Genomic DNA, 10,797 nt, shown 5'->3' with positions numbered 1-10,797 from the left:
CATATTTTAAGAAAAAGAGGATAAATAAGTATACACGATATGATGTAGGGCGAAATGACAGTAGTTTGTTGGATTATGTATTGGTAGATAAAAGACTGTTGAGTAGACTTCAGGATGTACATGTTTATAGAGGGGCCACAGATATATCAGATCACTTTCTAGTTGTAGCTACACTGAGAGTAAAAGGTAGATGGGATACAAGGAGAATAGAAGCATCAGGGAAGAGAGAGGTGAAGGTTTATAAACTAAAAGAGGAGGCAGTTAGGGTAAGATATAAACAGCTATTGGAGGATAGATGGGCTAATGAGAGCATAGGCAATGGGGTCGAAGAGGTATGGGGTAGGTTTAAAAATGTAGTGTTAGAGTGTTCAGCAGAAGTTTGTGGTTACAGGAAAGTGGGTGCAGGAGGGAAGAGGAGCGATTGGTGGAATGATGATGTAAAGAGAGTAGTAAGGGAGAAAAAGTTAGCATATGAGAAGTTTTTACAAAGTAGAAGTGATGCAAGGAGGGAAGAGTATATGGAGAAAAAGAGAGAAGTTAAGAGAGTGGTGAAGCAATGTAAAAAGAGAGCAAATGAGAGAGTGGGTGAGATGTTATCAACAAATTTTGTTGAAAATAAGAAAAAGTTTTGGAGTGAGATTAACAAGTTAAGAAAGCCTAGAGAACAAATGGATTTGTCAGTTAAAAATAGGAGAGGAGAGTTATTAAATGGAGAGTTAGAGGTATTGGGAAGATGGAAGGAATATTTTGAGGAATTGTTAAATGTTGATGAAGATAGGGAAGCTGTGATTTCGTGTATAGGGCAAGGAGGAATAACATCTTGTAGGAGTGAGGAAGAGCCAGTTGTGAGTGTGGGGGAAGTTCGTGAGGCAGTAGGTAAAATGAAAGGGGGTAAGGCAGCCGGGATTGATGGGATAAAGATAGAAATGTTAAAAGCAGGTGGGGATATAGTTGTGGCGGGGTTCCGTGCAATTATTTAATAAATGTATGGAAGAGGGTAAGGTACCTAGGGATTGGCAGAGAGCATGCATAGTTCCTTTGTATAAAGGCAAAGGGGATAAAAGAGAGTGCAAAAATTATAGGGGGATAAGTCTGTTGAGTGTACCTGGTAAAGTGTATGGTAGAGTTATAATTGAAAGAATTAAGAGTAAGACAGAGAATAGGATAGCAGATGAACAAGGAGGCTTTAGGAAAGGTAGGGGGTGTGTGGACCAGGTGTTTACAGTGAAACATATAAGTGAACAGTATTTAGATAAGGCTAAAGAGGTCTTTGTGGCATTTATGGATTTGGAAAAGGCGTATGACAGGGTGGATAGGGGGGCAATGTGGCAGATGTTGCAAGTGTATGGTGTAGGAGGTAGGTTACTGAAAGCAGTGAAGAGTTTTTACGAGGATAGTGAGGCTCAAGTTAGAGTATGTAGGAAAGAGGGATATTTTTTCCCAGTAAAAGTAGGCCTTAGACAAGGATGTGTGATGTCACCGTGGTTGTTTAATATATTTATAGATGGGGTTGTAAGAGAAGTAAATGCGAGGGTCTTGGCAAGAGGCGTGGAGTTAAAAGATAAAGAATCACACACAAAGTGGGAGTTGTCACAGCTGCTCTTTGCTGATGACACTGTGCTCTTGGGAGATTCTGAAGAGAAGTTGCAGAGATTGGTGGATGAATTTGGTAGGGTGTGCAAAAGAAGAAAATTAAAGGTGAATACAGGAAAGAGTAAGGTTATGAGGATAACAAAAAGATTAGGTGATGAAAGATTGAATATCAGATTGGAGGGAGAGAGTATGGAGGAGGTGAACGTATTCAGATATTTGGGAGTGGACGTGTCAGCGGATGGGTCTATGAAAGATGAGGTGAATCATAGAATTGATGAGGGAAAAAGAGTGAGTGGTGCACTTAGGAGTCTGTGGAGACAAAGAACTTTGTCCTTGGAGGCAAAGAGGGGAATGTATGAGAGTATAGTTTTACCAACGCTCTTATATGGGTGTGAAGCGTGGGTGATGAATGTTGCAGCGAGGAGAAGGCTGGAGGCAGTGGAGATGTCATGTCTGAGGGCAATGTGTGGTGTGAATATAATGCAGAGAATTCGTAGTTTGGAAGTTAGGAGGAGGTGCGGGATTACCAAAACTGTTGTCCAGAGGGCTGAGGAAGGGTTGTTGAGGTGGTTCGGACATGTAGAGAGAATGGAGCGAAACAGAATGACTTCAAGAGTGTATCAGTCTGTAGTGGAAGGAAGGCGGGGTAGGGGTCGGCCTAGGAAGGGTTGGAGGGAGGGGGTAAAGGAGGTTTTGTGTGCGAGGGGCTTGGACTTCCAGCAGGCATGCGTGAGCGTGTTTGATAGGAGTGAATGGAGACAAATGGTTTTTAATACTTGACGTGCTGTTGGAGTGTGAGCAAAGTAACATTTATGAAGGGATTCAGGGAAACCGGCAGGCCGGACTTGAGTCCTGGAGATGGGAAGTACAGTGCCTGCACTCTGAAGGAGGGGTGTTAATGTTGCAGTTTAAAAACTGTAGTGTAAAGCACCCTTCTGGCAAGACAGTGATGGAGTGAATGATGGTGAAAGTTTTTCTTTTTCGGGCCACCCTGCCTTGGTGGGAATCGGCCGGTGTGATAATAAAAAAAAAAAAATATATATATATATATATATTTTTATATATATATATATATATATATATATATATATATATATATATATATATATATATATATATATATATATATATATATATTTATATTTATATATATATATATATATTTATATATATATATATATATATATATATATATATATATATATATATATATATATATATATTTATATATATATATTGATTTATATATATATATATATATTGATATATTGATATATTTATATATATATATTGATATATTTATATATATATATTGATATATTTATATATATATATTGATATATTTATATATATATATTGATATATTTATATATATATATATATTGATATATTTATATATATATATATATTTATATATATATATATTGATATATTTATATATATATATATTGATATATTTATATATATATATATATTGATATATTTATATATATATATATTGATATATATATATTGATATATTTATATATATATATTGATATATTTATATATATATATATATTGATATATTTATATATATATATATATATATATTTATATATATATATATATATATATATATATATATATATATATATATATATATATATATATGTTGATATATTTATATATATATATATATATATTTATATATATATATATATATATATTTATATATATATATATATATATATATATTTATATATATATATATATATATATATATATATATATATATATATATATATATATATATATATATATATATATATATATATATATGCATATGCAGAACAACCACTCTGAAAGAATAGAGAAATTCCAAGCGCTTTTGTGACTACTCACATTATCAAGGAACTATGAAAGTAAAGCATCCAAGGAAGCTATATAAGGGGTCTGGCCAGCACCTCACTATCAGATCCCACAACGGTTAAACACGTGACGCGCGCCGACCCAACTTGGATAGGTCCTTTGCACAACTCACCCACAAACTATTCTACCCAAGAAAATTTAAAAATTATTATTTGTCCAGTGTATTATTAAATTCTTCCCAAATTTTATTAATTATAAATGGATCTAATTTATATAAACCAAATGAAATATTCATATTATTGTCAAAACTGCTTTTTATGAAACAAGATTCAATTATATTCCTGTCGACCATGGCCTTGCTTGATACTACTTTCTCAACTTTTTGAAAATCAATTGGATGGTTAAAATCTCTTAAATGAATAAATAGAGCATTGGAATCTTGTTACCAGTTTGACAGTAATAAACTTTATCGCACATTTTACAAGGAATCTTATAGACACATCCATCAGCATTTTGGGGGGAATTCTTTATCAAAAGTTTTTTTTACTGTATCAAGATTTTTGAATACAACTTTAATATTAAAAGTCTTAAGAAGAGAAGGAATATCAACCAAGTTTTCATGGTAAGGGAGAAGCAACATATTTTTAATTGAATAAGGCTGGTTGTCCCTTTTTGGATTGTAAAAAGTATTTCTAGCAACTTTAAAAGATTTATCAATTACATTTCTTGGGTATTTTAAATCATTACCTATTTCATAAATTTTGGATATTTCCTCATCTATGAACTCAGGACTACAAATTCGTAAAGCTCTCAAAAACATTGATGAGAAAACAGACAGTTTGACTCTATCTTGATGCGAGGAATAATAGTGGACATAGGAACAGTTATTTGTAGGTTTTCTGTAAATTTTAAATTTGAATTCATTATTACCCTTAATAATTAAAACATCTAGAAAAGGCAATGAGTTATTTTCTTCAAACTCAACAGTAAAGTTTATAGAATGGGCTAAGCTATTTAATTTTCCAAGGAAATAGTGTATATCTACATTTTTGGGCATAAGACACAAAATATCATCAACATATCTGAACCATTTAGCTCTATTAAAAGTTCCTGTTGATGATTTATTAAGTTTCTTATCTGAAGAACTCGTTAACTATGATTTACCATTGCCAGTTCCTACTATCATTAAACTTATTAAACTTTGCATTGTTGATGCAAAATTTGTATTTAATGATAAGTTTTACACTCAGAAGTTTGGTATGGCAATGGGAAATCCTCTTTCACCTGTCCTTAGTAACCTATACATGGAATTTTTTGAAACAAGGTTGCTTAACACAATCCTCCCTAATAGAGCTAAATGGTTCAGATATGTTGATGATATTTTGTGTCTTATGCCCAAAAATGTAGATATACACCATTTCCTTGGAAAATTAAATAGCTTAGCCCATTCTATAAACTTTACTGTTGAGTTTGAAGAAAATAACTCATTGCCTTTTCTAGATGTTTTAATTATTAAGGGTAATAATGAATTCAAATTTAAAATTTACAGAAAACCTACAAATAACTGTTCCTATGTCCACTATTATTCCTCGCATCAAGATAGAGTCAAACTGTCTGTTTTCTCATCAATGTTTTTGAGAGCTTTACGAATTTGTAGTCCTGAGTTCATAGATGAGGAAATAGTATCCAAAATTTATGAAATAGGTAATGATTTAAAATACCCAAGAAATGTAATTGATAAATCTTTTAAAGTTGCTAGAAATACTTTTTACAATCCAAAAAGGGACAACCAGCCTTATTCAACTAAAAATATGTTGGTTCTCCCTTACCATGAAAACTTGGTTGATATGCCTTCTCTTCTTAAGACTTTTAATATTAAAGTTGTATTCAAAAATCTTGATACAGTAAAAAAACTTTTGATAAAGAATTCCCCCCAAAATGCTGATGGATGTGTCTATAAGATTCCTTGTAAAATTTGCGATAAAGTTTATTACGGTCAAACTGGTAAAAATCTCGAACTAAGATTAAAACAACATAAATATAGCATTAGAACTGGACAAGATTCCAATGCTCTATTTATTCATGTAAGAGATTTTAACCATCCAATTGATTTTCAAAAAGTTGAGAAAGTAGTATCAAGCAAGTCCATGGTCGACAGGAATATAATTGAATCTTGTTTCATAAAAAGCAGTTTTGACAATAATATGAATATTTCCTTTGGTTTATATAAATTAGATCCATTTATAATTAATAAAATTTGGGAAGAATTTAATAATACACTGGACAAATAATAATTTTTAAATTTTCTTGGGTAGAATAGTTTGTGGGTGAGTTGTGCAAAGGACCTATCCAAGTTGGGTTGGCGTGCGTCACGTGTTTAACCGTTGTGGGATCTGATAGTGAGGTGCTGGCCAGACCCCTTATATAGCTTCCTTGGATGCTTTACTTTCATAGTTCCTTGATAATGTGAGTAGTCACGAAAGCACTTGGAATTTCTCTATTCTTTCAGAGTGGTTGTTTTGCCTATTTTGAAATCACCTGTTTACTGTGATCTTATTGCATGCATGCATGCATGCATATATATATGTATATATATGTATATATATATATGTATATATATGTATATATATATATGTATATATATGTGTATATATATTGATTTATTTTTTTATTATCACACTGGCCGATTCCCACCAAGGTAGGGTGGCCCGAAAAAGAAAAACTTTCACCATCATTCACTCCATCACTGTCTTGCCAGAAGGGTGCTTTACACTACAGTTTTTAAACTGCAACATTAACACCCCTCCTTCAGAGTGCAGGCACTGTACTTCCCATCTCCAGGACTCAAGTCCGGCCTGCCGGTTTCCCTGAATCCCTTCATAAATGTTACTTTGCTCACACTCCAACAGCACGTCAAGTATTAAAAACCATTTGTCTCCATTCACTCCTATCAAACACGCTCACGCATGCCTGCTGGAAGTCCAAGCCCCTCGCACACAAAACCTCCTTTACCCCTTCCCTCCAACCCTTCCTAGGCCGACCCCTACCCCGCCTTCCTTCCACTACAGACTGATACACTCTTGAAGTCATTCTGTTTCGCTCCATTCTCTCTACATGTCCGAACCACCTCAACAACCCTTCCTCAGCCCTCTGGACAACAGTTTTGGTAATCCCGCACCTCCTCCTAACTTCCAAACTACGAATTCTCTGCATTATATTCACACCACACATTGCCCTCAGACATGACATCTCCACTGCCTCCAGCCTTCTCCTCGCTGCAACATTCATCACCCACGCTTCACACCCATATAAGAGCGTTGGTAAAACTATACTCTCATACATTCCCCTCTTTGCCTCCAAGGACAAAGTTCTTTGTCTCCACAGACTCCTAAGTGCACCACTCACTCTTTTTCCCTCATCAATTCTATGATTCACCTCATCTTTCATAGACCCATCCGCTGACACGTCCACTCCCAAATATCTGAATACATTCACCTCCTCCATACTCTCTCCCTCCAATCTGATATTCAATCTTTCATCACCTAATCTTTTTGTTATCCTCATAACCTTACTCTTTCCTGTATTCACCTTTAATTTTCTTCTTTTGCACACCCTACCAAATTCATCCACCAGTCTCTGCAGCTTCTCTTCAGAATCTCCCAAGAGCACAGTGTCATCAGCAAAGAGCAGCTGTGACAACTCCCACTTTGTGTGTGATTCTTTATCTTTTAACTCCACGCCTCTTGCCAAGACCCTCGCATTTACTTCTCTTACAACCCCATCTATAAATATATTAAACAACCACGGTGACATCACACATCCTTGTCTAAGGCCTACTTTTACTGGGAAAAAATTTCCCTCTTTCCTACATACTCTAACTTGAGCCTCACTATCCTCGTAAAAACTCTTCACTACTTTCAGTAACCTACCTCCTACACCATACACTTGCAACATCTGCCACATTGCCCCCCTATCCACCCTGTCATACGCCTTTTCCAAATCCATAAATGCCACAAAGACCTCTTTAGCCTTATCTAAATACTGTTCACTTATATGTTTCACTGTAAACACCTGGTCCACACACCCCCTACCTTTCCTAAAGCCTCCTTGTTCATCTGCTATCCTATTCTCCGTCTTACTCTTAATTCTTTCAATTATAACTCTACCATACACTTTACCAGGTACACTCAACAGACTTATCCCCCCTATAATTTTTGCACTCTCTTTTATCCCCTTTGCCTTTATACAAAGGAACTATGCATGCTCTCTGCCAATCCCTAGGTACCTTACCCTCTTCCATACATTTATTAAATAATTGCACCAACCACTCCAAAACTATATCCCCACCTGCTTTTAACATTTCTATCTTTATCCCATCAATCCCAGCTGCCTTACCCCCTTTCATTTTACCTACTGCCTCACGAACTTCCCCCACACTCACAACTGGCTCTTCCTCACTCCTACAAGATGTTATTCCTCCTTGCCCTATACACGAAATCACAGCTTCCCTATCTTCATCAACATTTAACAATTCCTCAAAATATTCCCTCCATCTTCCCAATACCTCTAACTCTCCATTTAATAACTCTCCTCTTCTATTTTTAACTGACAAATCCATTTGTTCTCTAGGCTTTCTTAACTTGTTAATCTCACTCCAAAACTTTTTCTTATTTTCAACAAAATTTGTTGATAACATCTCACCCACTCTCTCATTTGCTCTCTTTTTACATTGCTTCACCACTCTCTTAACCTCTCTCTTTTTCTCCATATACTCTTCCCTCCTTGCATCACTTCTACTTTGTAAAAACTTCTCATATGCTAACTTTTTCTCCCTTACTACTCTCTTTACATCATCATTCCACCAATCGCTCCTCTTCCCTCCTGCACCCACTTTCCTGTAACCACAAACTTCTGCTGAACACTCTAACACTACATTTTTAAACCTACCCCATACCTCTTCGACCCCATTGCCTATGCTCTCATTAGCCCATCTATCCTCCAATAGCTGTTTATATCTTTCCCTAACTGCCTCCTCTTTTAGTTTATAAACCTTCACCTCTCTCTTCCCTGATGCTTCTATTCTCCTTGTATCCCATCTACCTTTTACTCTCAGTGTAGCTACAACTAGAAAGTGATCTGATATATCTGTGGCCCCTCTATAAACATGTACATCCTGAAGTCTACTCAACAGTCTTTTATCTACCAATACATAATCCAACAAACTACTGTCATTTCGCCCTGCATCATATCGTGTATACTTATTTATCCTCTTTTTCTTAAAATATGTATTACCTATAACTAAACCCCTTTCTATACAAAGTTCAATCAAAGGGCTCCCATTATCATTTACACCTGGCACCCCAAACTTACCTACCACACCCTCTCTAAAAGTTTCTCCTACTTTAGCATTCAGGTCCCCTACCACAATTACTCTCTCACTTGGTTCAAAGGCTCCTATACATTCACTTAACATCTCCCAAAAACTCTCTCTCTCCTCTGCATTCCTCTCTTCTCCAGGTGCATACACGCTTATTATAACCCACTTCTCGCATCCAACCTTTACTTTAATCCACATAATTCTTGAATTTACACATTCATATTCTCTTTTCTCCTTCCATAACTGATCATTTAACATTACTGCTACCCCTTCCTTTGCTCTAACTCTCTCAGATACTCCAGATTTAATCCCATTTATTTCCCCCCACTGAAACTCTCCTACCCCCTTCAGCTTTGTTTCGCTTAGAGCCAGGACATCCAACTTCTTTCCATTCATAACATCAGCAATCATCTGTTTCTTGTCATCCGCACTACATCCACGCACATTTAAGCATCCCAGTTTTATAAAGTTTTTCTTCTTCTCTTTTTTAGTAAATGTATACAGGAGAAGGGGTTACTAGCCCATTGCTCCCGGCATTTTAGTCGCCTCATATGACACGCATGGTTTACGGAGGAAAGATTCTTTTCCACTTCCCCATGGACAATAGAAGAAATAAAAAAGAACAAGAGCTATTTAGAAAAAGGAGAAAAACCTAGATGTATGTATATATATATATGCATGTGCGTGTCTGTGAAGTGTGACCAAAGTGTAAGTAGGAGTAGCAAGATATCCCTGTTATCTAGCGTGTTTATGAGACAGAAAAAGAAACCAGCAATCCTACCATCATGCAAAACAGTTACAGGTTTTTGTTTCACAGTCATCTGGCAGGACGGTAGTACTTCCCTGGGTGGTTGCTGTCTACCAACCTACTACCTATTATATATATATATATTATATATATATATATTATATATATATATATATATATATATATATATATATATATATGCATGCATATATATATACATATATATATATATATATATATATATATATATATATATATATATATAAATATATATATATATAGATATATATATATATATATATATTTTTTTTTTTTTTTTTTTTTTTCAACAAGTCGGCCGTCTCCCACCGAGGCAGGGTGACCCAAAAAAGAAAGAAAATCCCCAAAAAGAAAATACTTTCATCATCATTCAACACTTTCACCACACTCGCACATTATCACTGTTTTTGCAGAGGTGCTCAGAATACAACAGTCTAGAAGCATACACATATAAAGATACACAACATATCCCTCCAAACTGCCAATATCCCAAACCCCTCCTTTAAAGTGCAGGCAGTGTACTTCCCATTTCCAGGACTCAAGTCCGACTATATGAAAATAACCGGTTTCCCTGAATCCCTTCACTAAATATTACCCTGCTCACACTCCAACAGATCGTCAGGTCCCAAGTACCATTCGTCTCCATTCACTCCTATCTAACACGCTCACGCACGCTTGCTGGAAGTCCAAGCCCCTTACCCACAAAACCTCCTTTACCCCCTCTCTCCAACCCTTTCGAGGACGACCCCTACCCCGCCTTCCTTCCCCTATAGATTTATATGCTTTCCATGTCATTCTACTTTGATCCATTCTCTCTAAATGACCAAACCACCTCAACAACCCCTCTTCTGCCCTCTGACTAATACTTTTATTAACTCCACACCTTCTCCTAATTTCCACACTCCGAATTTTCTGCATAATATTTACACCACACATTGCCCTTAAACATATATATATATATATATATATATATACATATATATATATATATATATATATATATATATATATATATATATATATATATATATATATATATATATATATATATATATATATATATATATATATATATATATATATATATATATATATATATATATATATATATGGCACAGTAGTATAATTGCTAGGCTGAGTATTAGTATCCATTTTAAAATTTTGGGATTAGTTGTAAGTTGCTCTAGCC

This window comes from Cherax quadricarinatus, chromosome 37 (assembly GCF_038502225.1).
Source record: "Cherax quadricarinatus isolate ZL_2023a chromosome 37, ASM3850222v1, whole genome shotgun sequence".
Lineage (NCBI taxonomy): Eukaryota > Metazoa > Arthropoda > Malacostraca > Decapoda > Parastacidae > Cherax > Cherax quadricarinatus.
Note: the sequence above shows the minus strand (reverse complement) of the source record.